This window comes from Periplaneta americana, chromosome 8 (assembly GCF_040183065.1).
Source record: "Periplaneta americana isolate PAMFEO1 chromosome 8, P.americana_PAMFEO1_priV1, whole genome shotgun sequence".
NCBI lineage: Eukaryota > Metazoa > Arthropoda > Insecta > Blattodea > Blattidae > Periplaneta > Periplaneta americana.
This window is the reverse complement of record NC_091124.1, coordinates 170,327,426-170,351,079: the sequence shown is the minus strand read 5'-3', so window position 1 is coordinate 170,351,079 and position 23,654 is coordinate 170,327,426. Positions and strand designations below refer to the sequence as shown.

The 23,654-nt window shown below is 35.0% G+C and overlaps 1 long non-coding RNA gene across 1 annotated transcript in view; it reads left to right on the top strand.

The window, feature by feature from the left end:
• The window catches only part of LOC138704348 (uncharacterized), a 165,491-nt gene that overhangs the window by 113,090 nt on the left and 28,747 nt on the right, over window positions 1-23,654 (top strand). The window contains exon 2 of the long non-coding RNA XR_011333330.1: window positions 12,328-12,404. This is a non-coding gene — a long non-coding RNA (uncharacterized lncRNA). The remainder of the gene's footprint in view (window positions 1-12,327; window positions 12,405-23,654) is intronic.

The following is a 23,654-nucleotide window of genomic DNA, read 5'->3' as shown; positions in this document are numbered from 1 at the left end:
TGTATGTATGTATGTATGTATGTATGTATGTATGTATGTATGTATGTACTCAAACAAATAGAAACTGAAGCAATCAAAGCCGATCTGGAAATTAACAATGATAAAACTAAATACATGTATAATATGAATCATGACAATACTAATAAGATTAATTTGAATGATACTATTTTGAAAGAGTTTCCTGTTTTTAAGTATCTGGGTCCTTATATTGCTTGTTTGAGGCTTGAAAGTAATATAATTTTCCGTAAGATAGGTTTCTAGCCTTATCGTTAGGTAGTCTGTAGGTAACTGTATATCCGAAAGAAAATTAGTTAATAATGGAGTTCGACAACGTTGTCCACTATCACCAACTTTATTTAATATCTATATAAATGAAATTATTTTAAAATGGAACCAAATCTACACATCAGGAATCAAAATAACCAGTGCTCTAATATTAAATACCTTACTCTATGCCGATGATCAAGTCATAATTTCCAATTCAGAGGATAATTTACAAAGAGGATTGTATACATTAAATAAAATATTAAAAGATTTTTGGGATGGAAATTTCAGCACAAAAATCAAAAGTAATGGCATTTTAGGACAAGACCCAGTCAGAAGTAAGATAATACTCAATAACCAATGCCTCGAACAAGTGCAAAATTTCAGTTATCTGGGTAGTGAAATATCTTATCAAAATGAAAAAGATGTGAACAAGAAAATTACCAAATTTACACAAATTCTAGGAATAATAAACAATACATTAAAAGCTAAATTAGTACAAAAATCTACAAGAATAAAAATATATAATGCACTAGCATTACCCTCCCTTTTATACAGAAGCGAGATTTGGACATTAAAGAAAAAAGACATGAACAAAATCAAAGCAACGGAAATGAAATTTTTCAGGAGGACAGCAGGATATACTCTTTTAGACCGAAAAAGGAATGAAGAAATTTTAGAACAATTAGAAGTAGAGTCAGTAGAAGAAAAAATCAGCAGATACAAATTCAATTGGCTAGATCATGTAAGAAGAATGGAAAATTCAAGAATCCCAAAAATTATGATGCAGTATAAACCTAGAGGACATCGTCGACCAGGAAGACCTTTAAGAAGACTGCTAGATGGGGCCGAAACAGGTCTACAGAGGCCTAATTCGTGAAGGATGATGATGATGATGATGAAGTATCTGGGTTCCATGGTGAAAGACAATAATGATGTTATGACTGATATAAAAGAGATGATTGCAGCTGGGAATCGAGGTCTTTGGGCACTGAATAAATCTATGAAGTCCAGGTGTATCTCAAGAAAAACTAAAATAACAATATATAAAACTAGGGCTATTATTAAACCAATAGTAGTATATGGAAGTGAAACCTGGACTCTATCTGAAAGGGCAATAAAGATCTTAAATCCCTGGGAAAGGAAAGTATTACGGAAAATCTTCGGGCCTACTTATGAGCAAGGGTTTTGGCGAATCAAAACAAATGCTGAGTTATATGAATCATATAAAGATATCAACATTGTTGTTGACATAAAACTCAGAAGGTTAGAGTGGCTGGGACACGTAGCCAGGATGGAGAAAAATCGCACACCCAAAGCTCTACTAGATGCATTGCCAGTAGGAAGAAGGAAAGTCGGACGACCTAAATTGAGATGGCTGGATGACGTTCAGGCTGACCTAACAAAAGTTGGAATTAGAAGATGGAGAACACGAGCATTAGACAGGAGTGATTGATCGGATGTTCTGAGGGAGGCTAAGGCTAAACTATAAGGGCCGTAATGCCAATGATGTATGTATGTATGTATGTATGTATGTATGTATGTATGTATGTATGTAATGTCTTTAAGAAATATCCCTTCGGTGAAACGGCACTTCACATTATTAGTATACAGCGCCGACTCACCATTTTACACGCCTCTCGTACAAGTCATTTAGGACATTACTTATTTTTAATTTATTAATGAAATTTTTCCAGTAGTCTTTTCTTGTCTGTCATAAATTCTTCCACAAGTTTACTCCTAACCCATTATTATACCAAAAATACTATAACCCCACTTCTTGTATGACACATTTCCCCTCACTCTACATCTCTAATTATCTGCACTTTTCACTACTCACTTTTCCACATTGCTACTTTTTAGGTCTTCGTTTTCTTTTCTTACGATCAACTTTAGTTACTGCAAGGTTTTTTTTTATTAATTAGCTTTAGAGTTGTTTTTAGTGATTGGCTAAATATTTTTATTTTACTTATTTCTGGTTTAACAATGTTTATGGCGGGTTTGGGGGCTAATTTTGAATATGATTTAAAGGAAATTATTGTCTATAGGTTTTTCTGTCTTGGCTTTTTTTCCATTTGTTAACTCATGCATTGTTTAAATCATTATTATTTTTATCCCTCCCCTCCACACCATTTCCTTAAGTCACACTGTTTTTCATCTTGTTTTCCCCTCTTCCTTCATCACTGCTCCCTGAACTATCTCCTACTTGCGTTACTCTACTTGTCGTCAGCCTCGATTTAGATCTTAGTTCCTTCAACCGCTTCGGAATTTCTCCCATTTGACTTCCACTATTTCCATTCGCTTGCTTTGAGGTATTGGAATATAAAAGACAGAATATTGATTTGCTGAGTTAGGAAATTTTCACTGTTCCAAAACATTTAATCTAGTTTATTTCTAAATTATTGTTAGTGATTAATAGGTGAGATAATAACAGATTAAATAAAGCGCCACCACAAATTAATTCAATCGATTCTACAACTGAATGGATCCGTCACAAAGATCTTGACGCCCAATGATTATATTAGCACCGATGCAAGAATTTTGAACTACAAACCATGGTTCTATCATTAAAATGCAATATTATTACGAAAGCATTAGGAGCCTTTCTCATGGTCTGAGAAAATTTACAATGCTTAACTATTTAGAAGTCTTATGTTCCCATTCGTAATTAAGGCGATTGATCAGGACGTTTGCGGAAACGAATTCTGTTGTGTGATGAGACATCTGGAAGACCGAAAGTAATCGATGATGCTATTGCTGATGAGGTGCTTCACTAAGTAATGAAATAAGTAGATATAATTATTTTTTAATTAGTTTTAGCCAAGTGAATAAGATACCTAGGAAAATATTGGGGGCTAAGAGGGATGAAGCTACAGGAGAATGGAGAAAGTTACACAACACACAACTGCACGCATTGTATTCTTCAACTGACATAATTAGGAACATTAAATCCAGACGTTTGAGATGGGCAGGACATGTAGCACGTATGGGTGAATCTAGAAATGCATATAGAGTGTTAGTTGGGAGGCCGGAGGGAAAAAGATCTTTGGGGAGGGCGATACATAGATGAGATGATAATATTGTAACTTTTATTCAACAATAATGGCTTTTATTTCTGACTTTAACGACATACCAGTCAACAATGGGTATTCCACTCAACACAGCAACACAGTAGTCGTTATTGCACTCCGAACGACGACAATGACAATTCACGTGTATTATTGAGAAGAAAAACAATGTACTCCTAATTTCAACTAATGTTCACAAAGCACTATGTACAAAACAAAACTGTCAGTTCTCAGTTGACAGTTCGTTCGCCTTGGCTAGTTCTTCTAGCTCACTCAAGTTTACTGTACGTCGAACCCAAGCCTTCAGACACAGTTCACTGCACTTCGAACCCAAAACTTCCGTATACAGTTTACTGCACTTCGAACCCAAAATTTTTTCGGAGGCGTTTCCTTCGCCTGGACACTGCCGCAGTTACTCAAGTTCACTGCTCATCGAACTGAGATCCACTGGATACGTCTTCGCTAACTAGCTCTCTCGCAGCTGACTGGTACTCAAACACTAACCTTCTTTTATTTATGAAATCACACGTTCTGTAATCTTCGGTTCGAGAGGATTGCGCTTCTAGAGGCTTCCCCTGCTTTCTCCGCTCAGTCGCAGTCGCTTTTCTTCCCCTCTCCTCGCACCGCGCCCCAGTGCCCACCGAAGCTCGAGCCTCGCCTTCCTGCGCCCTCCCTTCTGCCGAACGCGCGCGCGACTCCCGAGGCAACCAGACAGCAGCAGAACTTTCCAGACGGGTGCCACAATATTAAAATGGATTTGATGGAGGTGGGATATGATGATAGAGACTGGATTAATCTTGCTCAGAATAGGGACCAATGGCGGGCTTATGTGAAGGCGGCAATGAACCTCCGGGTGCCTTAAAAGCCAGTGAGTAAATACGTAAGTAAGTAAGTTTGCCAAGTGTCCAGACACCATTAAATGAGTTATAGCATAATTTGGAGAATTCTAAGAAAACATTTTAATCTGTACCCACAAAAACTAAAACCAGTGTTCGCACTAAAAGAAAGTGACTATCAGAATACATATTGTATCATTTCTGCTAGCAGAGATTCGAATTAATAACAGTCATTGATTGAACAAAGTTTTCTGGACAGATAAAGCACTTTTTTTTTTATTGTTGAGTTAACACACGTAATTGTAGAATTTGGTCTGCAATGACCCCAGGTTTTTCTATTAAGTCAACAAGGTTTTCATGATTTGAATATCACTATATCATATGGCTTCATTTCGCAATTCACCGTCGGTCCATATTTCTTCGAAGAAGACAACAGTGGAAAAATAGAGGCTGTCACAGTAAACGAGGAGTACCACTACTATTCGCTCGCTACAAAATATTGTCACCCCCAGAGTGAGAAATCACGGAAAACATCATCTTTATGCATTGTTGTGCACACCCCATGTCTACACAACTACAAAATAATTACACGAGTCTTTGGAGATTGTGTCTTCAGTAGGCACTTTCCAACAACATGGCCTCCACGATCTCCAGATCTCAAGCATACTTTTGGTTGCGAGATTATCTAAAAGAACGGGTTTTCATGGCACACCCAAAAACTTTAGAGCAACTGAAATAGTTTATCTTGCAAGGAGTTGGGAATATTCCAAAAATTTTATACAAAATGCTGTGCATGTTTTCGCTGAAAGAACTGTGTTTGTTGAAGAGAAGGTCACGATATATTTCTACTATTTTGTAAAAACCGAATTTAATATTTTGTCACAAGCAGTTATGTTCTTCTTTTCACCTCAAATATTAGGAGTCTGTAATATGTATGATGCTCTCAACTTTGAAGTGACTTTAAAAAATGATGTACGTATTTAGAGTGAGCTCTGCTAGGAATAAGAAAAAGTTATAGATAGTTAATAGATGGGGTGTGTCTGTAGAATACGATTGATTCAGACCATCAACCTGTCATGCAGATAGTCTGGTTTCGAGTCCGGATCAGGCCTGGAAATTATCTGTAGTAATGTCACGAGAGGTCTCCGATAAATCCACGAGCGAAGCGAGTGACATTTATTAGGACTATTTCGAGAATAAAATAAAAATGTAAATAATATATCCCTAAAACCCGATCGCAAAATGTTAATAATAGTATATTTACGAATACTTAACCTATTTAGACATTGTGAAGTTGAAATAGATGAATATCGATTACTGCAATACAGAAATTCGATGTTATTATTCAGTAATGCCAATTGGGAAAAGCGAAATGCAGGTTTGGCAATGTTAATTACATGTACTGCACTTTTCTCTTATTATTAAAACATAAATACATTGTCATTATCTGCTAAAATCATAATATAATTTAAAATCTTGTAATATAATTACAGTAACCTGATTATTAATGCTAATGTATTCACAGCGAGACATGTTGCTACACAGTGAAGCCACCTCTGTATAGATAATTAAAACACGAATTTTATTACGCCATATGGAAGACAGTTTGGTCAAAGATCTTGCATATTTTACTATACAAGGTTTTTGTGTTTGATATGCGATGATGTTACATAAATTCGGACATCTAACTTTCTATTAATTGTTTAATTTAATTCACAAAATACAAATATATACGCTAAAATTATAGGTTAAGTTACCTGTGGGAGCAGGACCAACGTCAGCTGTGCCTTATTTCGACCGTTACTCATGCTACAGAAAAGCCTTTTTTATAGCTCGACAAACGCATTCTCGCTGTAGTGTGTGGCGGAACTAAAACTGCATCTACACAGTTCAATATTCCAATCGTGTATGCGTGCAACCTGGGAAGAATATTGAAAGAATCAAGTTTAAAAGGTACGCTCAGTTAAGATACATGAAGATTTTGTGTCTACATGGTGCGCCGTTTTGAACGTCGTCTTCACTGCGTAAATATATTAATTAATAATAAATATCAATCTGGCATTCATTGCTTTAAAGTTGAAAGAAAAGTTTAACCGTATAGTTGCATCTTAATGTATTCACGATCATCAATTTACGGGGACAACGACAACGACTAAACAAAAGAACGATCATGCGATAAATTGATAGCAATAAATCTAGCTGCAAAAATTATCGCAAAGTGTGACTGTGATTGGTTGGAATTCAAAATTTCATTATACTTCATTGGTCGAAAATGGAATGACGTCATATAAACGAAATAGTTGGTGAAAACCTGTAAGTGACCCTTGTGCAACAAAGGCTCATCATATTTGACTATCCGAGCTAGCATATCGTCTCCTTAATCCTGTCTAATCGTATCAAGTCGCCAACCTGTTGTCATCTCCACTGGCCGACCGACTCGGTGTTCGATGCTTATCCATTATTCAGAGAACTTTTGCATCCATTATAGTAGACTGCTTGATGTGAACGTGATAGGCAATTAACTTAGAAAACATGTAGTAGTATTCAGATAAGTCAAATATAACGTAATATTTATTGAATAAGTTTTCGTAGAAATGATTTATCAGTATTTAAAAAAACACAACAAATATTTAGACATATAAATCATTCATTAAAAATAATTTTTTGCTATGTTTTCGCCTATTTTGGCATCTTCAGGCATATTTTCAAAATATCTAATGTGGTACATTGAAATTTTTTACTGATATTGGCATATTGATTAAATAGACTATTTCACTCTTACTACGTCAATAAAACGGTACGAAAGGACGTATTTCAACCAATCATGGCTGCTTATCGCACAATTTTATCGCGTCCCTAGCATTTGTTTAATTTTATCGCGTCCCTAGCATTTGTTTCTTTGTTTGCCAACATTTGAAACTGCGCTGGTCTGGACGTCAAAAATATATATAAAATTACAAACCACTCCAGTCTATGCACAGCAGTTTCAAATATGACTCGCATTGGCATTCAAGAACAAGAATTAATAAAAATCACTGATCATACCTATGCATCTTCTGAAATCCGATTTACAAATAAATGAAGAGCACCATTCGGAAATCCTGAACAAGTTGAATACACCATGTAGGCCTAAATCAACGAGTTCCACTTCTTTTATGCACACGTCCAATATAACATCAATTGAACCACCAACCACATCCAAATTTGAAAATTGTACATTCAATAATTATTCCTTTTAAAATTATTCATTCGGAAATTCTGAATAAGTTGAATACACCATGTAGGCCTAAATCAACGAGTTCCACTTCTATTACGCACACGTCCAATATAACATCAATTGAACCACCAACCACATTCAAATTTGAAAATTGTACATTCAATAATTATTCTTTTTAAAATTATTCATATTTATTTTTTATGTCATCGTCGTTAATTAAAACTTTTCTAACACTTGTTTATATTAGTTAGGTTATGTTATTGCTTCTGCTCTGAGAGGATAAATAGAACTTCTGTTATATGATATTATGGATAGTCACGTATCAGAGATTGTTTAATATTAAGATTTATTGAATAGTAATCATTACAGTGTCTGTATAAAGACACTACTACCATCTAGCATGCATCTAGCGTAATATTTGTAATGTTGAGATGGTACAATAATACATTTGAAGACAGTTGTATTTTCGTAAGTCAATTCATATTTTATTGTATTGGAGTACTTCGTTACTTCTAATCTTTATATATTTTCTTCTAATCGTGTAATAGTCAATTAAATCCCACTCAAGTTTTGATTTTCTCTAGATAAATCAAAACGTCTAGCGAGATTACTGTTGATAATTAAACAATCTAAAAACAAACACATTAAAACACTTGAATAAAATGATACTTTCGTTAATTATTGCATTATTCAATTAATTCATTGTTTAATGGTTAAAACCAAACTAATATTCAAAAACTAGTTCAATTTTATACACAATAATTAAAACAACTATTAGGCCTACTGCACATAGACCTAATTAATGCACTTATAAGAAGATTACAATCATTATATACATTAAAAACAGATTCAATATCTATTAATGTCACTTCTATATTTAAGGTTCACTGGTTAATAAATTATCTTTATTAATACAATGCACATGATCGTACAAACGTTTGTCTAGGGAGAATGTGGAGAGAAATTCAAACTACATACCAGCCCCAGGAAATAGATGTTCGTGTCAATGCTTAAATCAAGTCGCTAATGTTACACTCGTAAAGGGGAGTTGCCATCTTACAACTACTGCTTATTTGTTTCGTTTGTGTTCACATCGATAATATTGCCATCTAGTCTGATAGCTTCAGGTGCAACATTCGAAAACATTGTTCGCTACTTAAATTTGTAACTAACTGATTCTCTCTCATTAGGCTGTTTTCAAGAACGGACCCAGAAACTAATTATATTCCTAGAATAATGCATGTTTACTAAGTCTGAAGGAGAGAATCGCCAGCTTTAGGCATAATTCTACGAGTAAAACTTCAAAATAGTATACCAATGGATAATGAAGCTCCACTAATATAAAAATGTGTAGGTTTCTAATTCAATTCTAAATGTCATACAAGTGCAGCTCTTAAACATGGTGCTAGTTTCGGCCCAAGACTTTATAATAAAATCACAAATTTTCCAAATTTCAAATATTTAAAAATTGTAGATTTTAAAAATAAATTTGTAAAATTATCCATGATATATAATATTAACAAATGTATTTTCTTACCTTTTATTTCTGTCGAATATATTCATGTTTTACTGAGTATCACTGGCTTCTGTTGGATTGTCAATTTATATTAAATGTGTATTTTTTTCTCTTTTTCTCTTTCTTCTTTATTCTTGCTCTTGTGTTGTATTTAATAATAATAATAATAAAAATAATAATAATAATAATAATAATAATAATAATTTATTCAACCTGGCGGAGTTAAGGCCATACGGCCTTCTCTAACACTCAACCAGGAGTAAAATTGCGTTACAAAAAACACTACAAATTTACAAAGTACACTACAATTTTAAACATAAACCTGAATAAGAAATAATAATAAAATGTAAACAACAAGTAAGTAGAAATCAGATATAATATATAACATACAGAAAGAAAGGAAAAAGCAGAATAAAATGTGAACAACAGGTCAAAGTAAATGAGACAAAGTATTAAAAAAATTAGACAATAATAATAATAATAATAATAAAAAATAAGAATAGAAGTAGTATTAATAATAATAATAATAATAATAATAATAATAATAGTGTAGTACAAAATATACAATGCATACAATATTTTTAGGTACAAACAGTAAGCAAAATTATGATTATATATAGCTCAACTTATCACATTATAGACATACCATTATCGGAAAATATGAAAACAAAAACATAAAATAAGTTAAATATCACTATAACATTAAAAAAATGTGAATACGTGGAAACATACAATACAACGCTTGTCATAATAGTTAGTTTGGAAACTCGTCATAAGAGAATTTTCTAACTTGGATTTGAAAGATTTCAATGTTCGGCAGCCCTTGACTTCAGGCGGCGGTGAGTTCCAGTGACGGGAGGTAGCAACAGTGAAAGATGAGGAATACAGAGATGATGTGTGAAGTGGTATTTATTGGTTTAAATTAAGTTACTGTATTTAGTAATCTGTCCTTGTGAATTTTATGTTATATTATTGACTAAGACCACATCGTACACGAGCCTGGCTCTTACGGTAGTGGCTAGAAACATTTTTGTTTTATACATGAAATTTGTACTCGCTAGCTAGTTAAATAAATAAATAAATAAATAAATACATTGCATCAAGCACGCACGTCCAATGCGACTACAAAAAATTTCCACATACACTGCTTCTGCTTTACTTTCTAAGGAACTATACAAACAAAAAGCTGCGAGTGAAACACCATGTTGCTGCGTCTGATAGCCCCAATGCACTTGAAATTTATCCAAGTAGCCCGGATTCGATCCCCAGCTTGTTCGTGATGAAATTTGTGGTGCATACAACAGATGTTGCAGAGGGGATTTTCTCGGAAGTTTTTCGTTTCCCTCATTTATTCAATTAACTCTCTCCATCTCCCCCTTATTTCATGTATCACTTGCCGTAGTAGTTGAAAATGCACTGGGTGAAATCTTGACAGTAGTAGGGATATCCGATGATGACATAGAAATGGAGAGTTTGGAGCTATAGACCTTGAAGTTTATCAGTTACTCATCTGGGAACGGTACCTAGCTGTGCCACGGCTCGGACAGGATAGACCACCTGTTGACATCGATTCACGAATGCCATCTGTCGGTGTGGAACAGCCGTCAAATACTGGGCGCACATAGACTCACCCCACGTTTGGCTCTTCAAAAAGCCAGTCAAGTCAAGCCAGAGTTAATAAGCTGAGATGGTTGTGTGCTAAATGAACATACTAAAAAGTCTAAACCTGTTAATCCTCAGAGAGTCGCCGCTAACAGTAAGAATAATAGTAAACACTGGCTATTTCTCCTAAAACAGTATCGTACAGAGAAGTTATGCCAGCACGATGCTACTGGATCTAATGATCCACCAAAATATCAAACGTTACTCTGGCTAGATGCATGTACAATGCCAGTGTTTTGTTTTGCGGATGCTTTGAGCTATTCGGAAGATAGACTATAACTGAAGGCAATGTTATATTACTACCATTTACAGGCCCAGATATGAACCTTATAAAGAGTCAAGAAACTCACTTTAGTGTGTATAAATGTGGTGATACAAGATAATTTTTATAATATTTTGATACACTGCTGTGGATGTTAAAGAAATTGTCAACATTCTAACATTAGTCATTGTAAGCGATTATTCTTCAAAATGGTGTGTCGTGAAATCTGGAATTCAACAAGGATCAGTTCTTGGACCTTTACTCTTCATGATTTATATTAATGACGTGACAAAAATGATAAAACACTGCATATACCATATGTATGCTGACGACTTGCAAATGTATTGCATTTCCACCCTGAAAAGACTAGTGACGCAGTAAATAAAATAAACGAAGATTTGAATTCGATTTCACTGTGGGCACACAAATTTGGTTTAAGGTTAAATCCAGAGACTTCGCAAGCAATCGTAATGGGACATAATCGTCTACGAAGCAATCTTGATAGTGGTACTCTACCACATATAATATTGAATGGGATTATTGTTAAATACAGTGAAACAGTTAAAAATCTTGGAATATTTATGGATGGCGATCTAAATTGGAACACTCAAGTAACACACACTTGCAAAACAATATATTTTCTCAACTTCACTCCTTGTTTCATATGAAAGAATTTCTACCACTTAGTCTAAAAAAGAATCTTATTCAGACACTTGTAATGCCCCTTTGTGATTATTGCGATCCCTTACTAACTAATGTAAGTTCACTCTTAGCTGAGAGATTACAACGTGTTCATAATGTGTGCATACGATTCATCTGCAGTACTCGTAAATTTGACCATAAAACACCTTCCTTCCAGTTACTTTCATCGGTGCGTCTGAAGGAACGAAGAACAATACATTCACTGTCTCTTCTGTTTAGAATCATGCGTACTTCTACTCCGAATTATCTGTTATCGCGCTTTCAATGTCTTACAACTCTTCGAAACCGGCGTCAAGCACTTCTTTCCATCACTCATTATAGAACGTCTTTATACTCATCCTCCTACACTGTAGAAATACCTCGCATTTGGAATTCGTTACCCAATGACGTCGGGGACTGCCAGACTTTATCACAATTCAAAATTAAATTGGAAATTTTTTCTTAGTGAATACTTTTAGGTATTGCTAGAAGTGTTGATTTGTGTTTTTTTTTTTTTTACTCTAGATTAAAATTGCAAGTTTCTTGTTTATGTTAGTTAATTAGGATACAAGTAATTATGATACTTAATCACTCATTTAAAGTTTGTGTGACTGTAACCTATGTATAATTTTGTGGCTGTACTTTGTTTATAGTGTATTTTTTTAACTGTTTATTTCTATTATTTTATATGTATTTCTGGTGGTGTGGAAGAGGAGGCCTAATGGCCTTAACTACACCAGAATAAATAAATAAATTAGTGAGCAAAAAATGAAATTATTACTTCAAGAATTACTTTAAAAATTTCACGTGTATGTTCACAGGTTCGAGGAGCGACTGAAGCCTGCGCATGATCAGGGGTTCGAGATGACCGGGTCCCGGGGCCGTCTTGGAAATTCAGGTAGTTGTATTGTGGTTGTAGAGTTGAACACAGTATTATGTGCATGTTATTTCAATTATATGAATACAAAGAATATAATCTTAACACATCATTAAAAGCGACAGACATAAATCAGATTTATTTATTTATTTTATTTGTTTTATTTATTTATTTACTTATTTATTTATTATTTTTACAGAATACTAAATATAATTAAAATAATATAAATAGAAATAAAATAATACAATCAATATAAAAAGAGGACATAATAATATTAACTAAATTTGAGGACCGAATGAGCAGAGCTCATGTTCGGTCGCAGTTCAGGAATATTATTAATATAAGAGGAATATAGACAATAAAATAAAATAGGATCTAAAATTACAACTACAGTGAAACATTTATTCATGTTAAAATATACGGAATATCTATTATGTACGAATGATACAATTCTAAGAGACATTTTCAAATGTCCTGTAGAAACTATAGTTCCGTGACTTCCATTTAGAAAAAAAAAACGTTGAGAAACAAATCGATTTAGGTAGAACCAGGAGACATGGTGTATCATTTTCAGTATTCAGTTATTTGTGATAGTAAATTATCCATTAAAATATTTTATCAGCTAAACTCGTGAAAATTTTTTTTTCAGAAATTTAATTTAGATTCTGCATGAAAATAAATGCAACGTAAAAAGCGCCCGATCGAAGATAAATATGAGATTTACTAGCAGTATTCGGAAATTTATTATTTTATATCAATTGCAATATTGGCAATGCATTGTGTGTTATTTATATACAATTTTTTATTGTTCTGTAATGTAATTTGAACTGTAGATTATTATGTGACGCAAAGCTAAAGAAATTATGTCAGTTTTATGAGTTTTGTACCGTGTACGGCATTATCCAGGATGAAAAGGAAAAAGGGAGCTGTTTAATATAATCCTGGAGATTAGGAAAATTTTCGAGCAAGGAATGAGAGTTTGTCCCCCACACTTTCAACCAACTACCGACACGGTATCGGCCGACCAGTCGACCAGTGACATCACCCCCATCCACCTGCTCTTTCAGAAGCTCTGAGTTACTAGCTTACCCTTTCCTTTTACGCCGCAAGGTCCATACTCCTCTCGTAGTGATCTTTTCGTGAAAATTGTACAGTACACACTGTGGCTTTTCCTGTAGCGAAGCCATTTCACATATTCAGTAGATACATAGCTCCTAGCGGCGCGCCGCGTGCGGAATCGGGAAGTGAAGCATATAGCCACCAAAACTTTAAAGAGTGCACCATCTCACTTACAAAGGAAAATCATAAATCAGTGATATTAGTGGAAAGCAATAACAGTCTGAAATCAGGGCAATCACTTCGGAATAATCTGTAATTTAAAACTTGTTCAATCCAGTGGCGAGTTACTATACCATTCACCCAACCATCCCAATCTGCAAGCGACGCGCCGAAGCTGTAGTTGTTTTACCGTCGTTGGCATTATCCTCTATGCCAGTGATGTCAAAGCAAGCGCATTTTTCTGATCTTGACGTCGTGCGCGGGCATCAAGCGCTAAGTATGGAAAGGGGAAGGATTGTGTAAATGAATGAGCAACCTGTTGGATTGAGAAAACAGTGGTGCACAAACTTCAAACGGAAATGAAATTTTATGTCATTTTTATATGGCTTCTGTCTGTTTAATATTATCCATATTGTCTGTAAAACAAAAGTACTAATACAAATTTCTTAATATTGCAGTTGTATTTTAAAGCTTAATAACATAATAAAGAGTTAAGAAGGAATATTCACATAAATTCCATAGTAGTATAATATTATACTGTATTAAGTGGATGAAACACATCATTCATAAAGAAAGTGATATTCCAAAGAAAGAGATTGAGTATGACGTGATAATTTGGAATTGATATTGATGGTATCTTTAGCCTTACAAAAGTAATCAATAAACTAATCAAAACAATATTACAGTTCAAAGCAAAGTTACCTAGGTACTGTATCTGTTTTAAGTGTAACTAATATTACATAACAAAACTCTTATCGCATTATGCTTTTAAGGTGATATTTGTGAGCAACTTCCTATCATCAGAATATTAAATTATTTTCTCGAAATGTGCTGAAGCTATAGAGCTGACATTTTTACAACACATGGGCACGTATCTTTTGCTTATGATGTAACAGTAGTTGCTTTGTTAATTCATTTCCTTACAAACAATTTCCGTGCGAATATTTTCAAAATTTTCAATACTCTATCTTCAGTAATACGTATATACGGTATATTAGATTTACGGAAACATTATGTAAGGCTACTAAATAAATAGGCCTACACCTGAAAATGTCACTTTTCTATACGAAAAGTTGAGAAAAGATTTCTTTTGAATAAAAATATCAAACTTGTGAAAAAAATTAGCATTAAAATTAAAACTTACATTCTTATAATGCATTTATACTTCTCAGGCAAATCTAAAAATTAACATGGATACAGTTTTAATAAGTTCTCTTCCCTTTATCTATTGAATCGGTGCTGGCCATCCCTGAATATAGCTCGACCAAGCGGCATATACCACCTCTTTCGTCTGTCTCTTTCTTTTCCGCTGCAAAGCGCTGAGGCTCTCCTGGGCTCTAAAGCGCGCGCTTGCTCCTGTGGGCATCAATTGGCATGCCTGCTGTATGCGCTATGGGAAGCGAGTTACCTAGCATCGTAGATGATGATATGATGATGATTATTATTATTATTATTATTATTATTATTATTATTATTATTATTATTATTATTATTATTATTATTATTATTAATAATCACGTAGTAATGGTAGAGTGCCGGTAGAGGAGAAAAGATCGAGAGTATTTAATTGATCCTAACCTCTTTCCTGGAGAAGGCCCTGTGTCTTCTATTTGTTAAATAAGTTTTCATAAAAATTTAATTATTGGGAATATATAATTAATCTGCAGTCAATTACAACTGGATTGAAGTGCAAGGTGCTCCGAAGAAAACTTAATTTCAGTTATGAATATTTCACTTATTTTGGTTTATACAGTCTCTTTCAGCTAGTAGAATATAATATTAGGAAGGGATTATGCACCTCATCCGAATAATTTAGCCATATGATGCCGAAATATGTCAAAGTATAATGTGAACACCGGTAAATATTTTCTTGTTTAGGGTGATTTATTCCAAGGCACGGGAAGAGTCTAAAACACGCGATATTGTCTTCAGTAGCAGAGTTCGTTTATCAGACATGTGAGGGTCGTTACGTTTCTCTTTATAAAGTATAAAGAACTCGCCTGCGATGTAGCTTATACAAAAGCAAACATGTAAATATTGCATTCTTAACTTGGCTGTTCGATATCTTGGGATATCAAAAATTCTGTAAATGCTCTAGAACGCTAAATTATTTCGTAGCAGCTCCTTTCAAACGGTCCTGTATTTCACGCATATATTGCTAGGTATTGATTGTAAACTAAGTGTAGTTTCATGATATCGTTATAAAATGATTAGGCCTAGGTTTGATTTAATTTGTAATGGCGCTGAGACTAAACATTTCTAACTCAAAGTAATTAACTCGATTTACATAAAACGCAATTGGAAATAAATTTTTACATTGGACTATAATTTTTTTTCATGCACAAGGACAGATCGCAGCACTCCGAGATTCGGTAGCAAGTTATAGGCATGGATGAATATATAATAGGATGCAAATCTTCCTGAGTGTCCCGTAACACATACTAGAGACGCTGTTGTAGAAATTGATCTTTCTGCCACCTGTTGGGGGGGGGGAGGGGTGTTATTACATCTAGCAGCGCACCAAGTAGCGAAAAGAGTAATTACTCCATGCATTTAGCAGCGCACCTGGTGACGAAAATGTTAAACTGTACAGAAAGTATTTCCTCCCACCCTCGTCGATATTCAAAACTAACCCAATTTGAAATAAAACATTTACATTTTTATTCCTCACAGCATCTTCTACTGAAAATTCTTACCGGAGCCAACAGGAAGATAAAAGAGACGATCTATTTTACACTACTCAATTAAAATATAACCAGACAGAGACAAAAAATAAAGCAAAAAGTTAGGTTATTGGGATTGTATCCTTTGAGTATGTTAAAATGTTATGTTTTATTTAACGACGCTCGCAACTGCAGAGGTTATATCAGCGTCGCCGGATGTGCCGGAATTTTGTCCCGCAGTAGTTCTTTTACATGCCAGTAAATCTACTGACAAGAGCCTGTCGCATTTAAGCACACTTAAATGCCATCGACCTGGCCCGGGATCGAACCCGCAACCTTGGGCATAGAAGGCCAGCGCTATACCAACTTGCCAACCAGGTAGACTCTTTGAGTATGTATTGTATAGCACAATGCAAAAATCTGCAATAACTACTTAGAAAGCTCAATTTATTATATTACTGTTACTTTACAATACATTCAACAACAATATTTTTACAACGTCCATAAACATCACTGTTTAACATACACTCCTTATATACACACGTATCACTTTATGTTCACTTATTAGCATCTTTCTGTCTGCCATCTCGTTCCTCGAGCAATATCTAGAACGGATAAATAGATAACTCTGGGTAATGTACCCAACACGTAGTTCTAATGTTCACCACCACCACGACGTTGGGTGCTGATCATCTTATTTCAGCCTCCCGCCGCCAGATGATGCTGACCGCAGTTTTGCATCCTATTATATATTTATCTATGTGATAAGCCTACCGATCCTGAGAATAGAACATGAATTGCGGACAGTATGGCGCATCAAACTTTGAAAAATATAATTTGCGTTTATTTACTGTGTTTATATTATTCTGAACGATTGGAGAAATTAGTATTTCTTTCATACAGAAAAGGGACTTGTGAAGAATTATTGATTAGTATTTGGACGTGTGCTCTTCAAAATGTCCATTATCCTTATTTACAGTTTCATTTTTCTTTAATTCTTTGAAAAGAGGTAACACATACTTTATATGTTTGTAACATGATCATATTACTCTATTGTACAATGAAATACATAGGCTACTTTATATCGTGTAGCACAGCGGTCATCAGCACAGTGCACCCTCGGGCTAGCGTAATTTGTAGGTTTTTCTCTCCTCAACTATGATTAAAATCCAGCCACTCTCCATAAAACACACAAGTTTGTAAAGTGAGTCTAAAGGTGTAGAGTTCGCACTCTGTCTCTCTTCTGAGGAACAAAAGCGCATTTTGGATCTCAATTCTTTTTCTCTACGTCAACCGCCTTCTGATACAATGGGGCTATGGTCCGTTACTACGAGTGTGATCTGGAGCGTGCTTTAGGTACAATATAAAATGATAAATCTTCTGTTAACTGATGTAGTGAAACTTTCGAAACAAACACATTAATCAACCTCCCGACTGTACTTTCAACGAATGTATAAAGGGATTTTTAGAGCACAAACATGAAAATAGGTTACATTACAGCTGTATACAGGGTGTTTCAAAAATAGAGGTTATAATGTCAGATATGTATTCCCCATATGTAGACAATACAAAAAGTTCATTACAACATGTGTCCGTAAATGCTTGGTTTCCGAGTTATGGCCTTCAAAACAGTGGTATTCATCAGAACGTTTTTCTTCCCGCAGGTAGTTGCCTTTACAGCAGATGTCCACCTCCTGCTTGAATACAGGCCTCACATCGATATTTCATGGCCCTGAGAACACGATCCCAAATTCCAGGAGTATTGCGTATTTCCTCACAACCTGCCAGAATTCGATTCCGAAGGGATTCCGTGTCAGGGACCGGAGACGAATACACTAATTATTTTGTAAATGGCCCCACAAGTATAAATCGATAGAGTTGAAATCAGGTGAGCGTGGAGCATTTGGGCTACCTTTACTTATCCATCGATCAGGGTACCTCTCCTGATACAGACGACCTTGCAGCATTGCCGTACATGAAGTACACTTCTGCCAGCTCCTGATTTGAGTACATGTTGCACAGTACAACGCCAAACACAGCACTCAATGTACCTTTCGCCTCGGAACTGACTGTCAGAGTGTCCTCTGTTAATATTTCCTGTCACGGCACCTACCTGCGGAAAGAAAAACGTTCCGGTGAATATCATTGTTTTCAAGGCCATAACTCTGAAACCAAGCATTTCCGGACACATGTTGTAATGAACTTTTTATATTGTCTACATATGGGGAATACATATCTGAAATTGTACCCTCTATTTTTGAAACACCCTGTATAAAAAACAGATTACAAAGATTACCCCCCAAAAAACTAAATATATTTAACCGTAAACAACACTACGGTTCGCCTCTACAGAGGAGTTTTTAAGGGAGAACTTGGTGCATTTAGGGCCTACACAAGGAAAGATCAGTGACGACAAGAGCGGGTTTAGAGCCGGTCGAAGTTGCTCCGATAACCTGTTTATCATACTACAGCTAATACATTAATAATATGATATAATAGTGATTTAAGACGGCGCTCATTCCGTCGGATCCCGGCCACTCAGTCACTCGTAATGAGTGCACCTCTGCACATTAGTATCAGTGTTGCGATATTTAGCGGTAAGTCGCTAAATCTAGGGAATTTTGAATAAATCTCGGCGACAAATTTTGTAAAATACGATTAGCAACTTTTCTCCTGATTTTTATACTCTTCCACTTTTTCCTTTCTTTTAAGTTAAAACATTCAACTGAAGTCGTGCACTTAGTTTTAGAAGAAGCACGGGTGTATGAGTGAGTCGTCTAATGATTCATACGTGAAAGTCCTGATCTCATATTATAATTTGGAATCAGTGATCAGGGGTGAAAGGTGCTAACGGGTTAGGTCTCTCTCTCAATGCTACTGCTCCAACACCGATAAACGGTGGCAACTTTGATTGACATGTGACAAGACGCCAGCTCCAGTTAATTCTTGGTTCTTTCCCGCAACGCGGAGATTTTCCACTCCGAACCGACCCGAGGCAATTGAGTTTTGGAATTTTCTGCCGACAGTTTGTGTGAATCAAACGAGACTGTAGTTTTTGCTGATTTTAATATATTTTAATATATAAGATTTAAAAAAATGTTACATTTCACAAGAACGCTGGAGTGAAAATTTCCACACTTACGATTTGCCAGAAAGTGTAGTGTCAAAGATTGGATCAAGCGCAGTGTATTCACAATCAGCTGTTCCCACACCTTCCACCCCAACATCACAGCCGTCAACAATACAACCAGACTCCGCAGAAGAGGGTGACGCATATGTATGTCTCTCTTATTTTTATTTAGTGATATTTATTATCAATTTTAGCGGCTTTTCTGGGGATTTTTTAACAAACTTTGGAGAGATTTAGCTACTTTTTGTTGAAAAGTTAGCGAGTTTGTAGAGCGATATGTTGGCAACAGTGATTAGTATGTTGGACATTGTGCCACGGTCCCACTTTTGTGACACAGTGCATGAGGGTTGGCCACTAAATTGAAATTAAGAGGTGAAGCTTAAACTGAGAGGATTCAATCCGGCTTCGAAATTGGAATTCGGTGTGGCTTAGTGGATAGAGCGTCAGCACGTAGAGGTAAAAGCCAAGGTTCGAATCCTTGTGTCTGAGAGAATTTTTCTCTGCTCCACTGATCCTTCATCATATGTTAACGCAGAATTCCTACACGGGAATATCATATGTACTTCGGTACATCGCAACAATAACTACATTGCCAACAAACCTTTGTCTGTAGTCTCATCGTTGAAACCCAAATTGGACTATCTTTAATTTTATCTCTTATCTGTACTGTCTCCTGGTAGATGGATGGAGCATACGTCTTCCTAAGTGCTGACTCATCCGTGATTGATTAATTGCAAGTTGTAAGTGAGACTGTAGATTTTCTTCTGTCAGACATGATCGTTTAGAGTTAAAAATCCAATTGAGAATAGAAAAGCTTCTTCCAACTGAAGCAGATAATACAGGAACCATAATTGCTTTCATTTCCAGCTTACTTAGGATAGGCATCTTGGTGGAACGTTTCTGCCAGAAAGATAAGGCAGAAGTTGAAGACAAATTTTCTCCATGTACCATTGCTGCATATGTTGATATTTCTTCCACTGGAACATGAATGGCTGAGAAACGTTTCAGTTCACCTGAAGTAAAAACCAAAGAGATCTTCTTAGGAACAGCTAGTGTTGGATCTAAATTCTCAACCTCCTTCCAGAAATTTAGAGCAGGATGACGTTCATTCATATATCCTGCACACCTTCCACCTTAAGTTTGAAACATCTTAAGAACTGATGATAGAAGAAGCCAGACCAATTTTGCATCTTGATTATCTGATTCCAAAACATGTATTTGATTGCAGAGTCCATCATAAATATTATTGAAATCTGTACGACGTTAACTGATTTCTTTAAATAGTTGACTCTGTTCTGGAACTCAACTAATAAATGACTTATCATAATGAAATTATTGCAATCTATTTAAGTGTTATTTAATATCCAATCCTTTCGATTCAGGAAATACAACCGTTCACCGGCCAAATTTGTTATAAAATAACTTCAGTTCTTTTATAGAAAATTCTTCTTTCCGATATTAATTCAGCCACGAGCTTTCGCTTTGCTTTTCATTTTTTTTTATTTAGTACGTTCGTGTATTCAAAGAGATCTCTTAAAAAGAAACCAGCTTTTGTTAAATGGGTTTTTCCTTCCAGAAATTGGAAGTGCTCCTGAGCCGATTTTTTTTTTCATTTAGACAAAAATTCTTTTATATCTGGCAAAAGTGTTCAGAACCTCTGCAGCACAGCACCTTTACTTAACCATCCTACATTGTTATGCAACAATAAATCACCGTATTCAGCAATTCATTCAACAAGGAATGATCTGAATATGCAATGGCTTAAGAGGTGATTTAGCACGAATAAAGTTAACTATGTTTACTACATTTTGCATCACTGTCTGGAGGTCACGATGTAATTTGCAACACAAAACAGTTTGATGGATAATACAGTGACATCACAGTCTAGTATATACAGTCACGAAGCTTGAGTTTTGAGGGTGCTAGGAACAATTGACTGTGCCGGTACTATTTTGCATTGTCTGTAATGAGGCGATATTAGCGATCCTAGTGGTTAGCAACTATCCATGTATGCATATTTGCTTCGTATAGAGCTTCGTGACTGTATATATTAGACTTTGGTGACATGATAACAAATGTGGACAAATATTTTTCAGTCTCGGAACTAATCCTTTATTACAGCTTACCATAGCTGGATCACCATCTATTGTAATCAATAATAATTTACACAGATCTAGTTCGTAAGTTTTTACCACTTGAACGAGACCCTTGTACAAGTCCTCCCTCTCGTGTTTTTTCTAATACTGTAACAGTTGATAACTCTTCAAAAATTCTTGCTTTTCTTTTTGCATCGAAGTAACGCACAAACACCAACACCTGGCGTTGTCCGTAATATCATAGGACTCATCGACTGCAGTGCATAAAAAATATAGCGTGACTTTCAGAACATCTTTCAGTTTGTTTTCATTTTGTTGGGCTAATGTCGTAGTATTTCTCGTATTTGAAGAAGCTGACACTGGCACACATTTAAGAGTATTAATAATATCCGTCTTATATTCAAATAATGTTTCTATAACATCAATTATATACTCCTTAACTATCTCTACGTCAGTAGCCTAAAAGGTTTCGTATGTTTTCCCAGAATCCATGAAATGCGTACAGATGCTTCGGTGCACTTTTCTTGTTCCGTCATAGATCGATTCATAAGCTCTACAGCTGTAGAATAGTTCGAAAGCAAGGTATGTATTTTAGTTTTTCTAAGTTGATACCGAAAGAGTATGGTTCTGCAAACGATTTGTGTGTGGTTTCATAATGTATTTTTAAATTAGAACTTTTAATTTATGCAACGGTTTGGTTACAAATAAAACACCGATAGAATTACACATCGACATGGTAACGTAAAGCAATATAAATTAGTCCATTCTGATAAAAACTGTCTATTTTCACAATCGATTTTTCTTCTTTTAGTTTCCACGTTTAACACTAACCATCCAGTGACACAAACCACTAAATACAAATAATTATTCAGAACCTTCTCCAATAACAGATGAAACTTTAAAACAACTGAAAGTCGGCATGTGCTCCACAAATATTTTACGCACGGCTTTACGCAATACTGCCAACCCAGCGGATAATAATACTGCTATCATGACATGATCTGGTGGTATATTTTAACTTTATCTGTCCTATACTAACAGCTAACAAAACGTAAATTAAAATATCACACTACGTTACTTAGCGTAAATTAGTAAAACTTTACGGTAAAAAAAGAAAACAATTTCGGTTCTTTTATAGTTTATTTTGATTTTTTTTTACCTAAAACACATTAAAACTTCTCATAGGAAATAAAAATAAAAATACTTCTGTTGTAGACGTTTCAAAGATTGTAGTTCATATTGTTCATTTGACATTCAGAATGACTCAGAATAGTAATATGCGTTACAAGAGCCGTATGTTGAAGTTTTCATGTTTGAGGAAAAGTTTGAAAAAGAGAAACGTAGTTGAGCTTTTTTAATTTCCGAGAATTGAAAGAAAACATACCGCTCGTGTATCGTACATTATTTTGTGCGAAGATCGTTTATTACATACCTGAAAGAGGAATTTCTAATTAGTTGAAATGAAATCTCCATCTTGGTTTCTGTTCAATGACTGCAAATTTGCAAAACAAAAATATCTATCTTCAACATTGTTGCTTTAAAATGTTTTCTGTGTTTACTATACTCCAGCAGGCCGTGATATACGTCTGTCTTTTTTTCCCCCAGTCTATAAATGCGAACTTAAAACAAACGGCTTCCTTAATGTTACATGCATCACGAAATGCAGTAACTTTAGTGGAGTTGTAGAGTTTACTTAATTTTTGCAAATATTTAAAAGCAATAATTAACAGTGCAATTTAGGTGAAATTGCAGTGGTAAGTTTCCAATTTATAATTATTACTATATTGAACGTCTCTAAAAATAATATGTTAAAAGCCTAAAGCAGTAAAATCAATATGTCACTTAAGCGGTAAGAAGAGGGAAATTGTTATGTGTGTTAGGTTGGGAATACTGAATGTGGAATTTTAGACTTACCGCGGATTGGTTTTGTGCGGAAACCAAGCAAATACGCACGATCTCGCACAAATGTTATTTTTGGACATTATCATAAAAACGGCACATCAGTGCACAAAAACTGCCACTTTTTTGTTACAATAATTACTCATAATGGTGAAACAATTAGTAAACTTACTTACTTACTGGCTTTTAAGGAACCCGGAGGTTC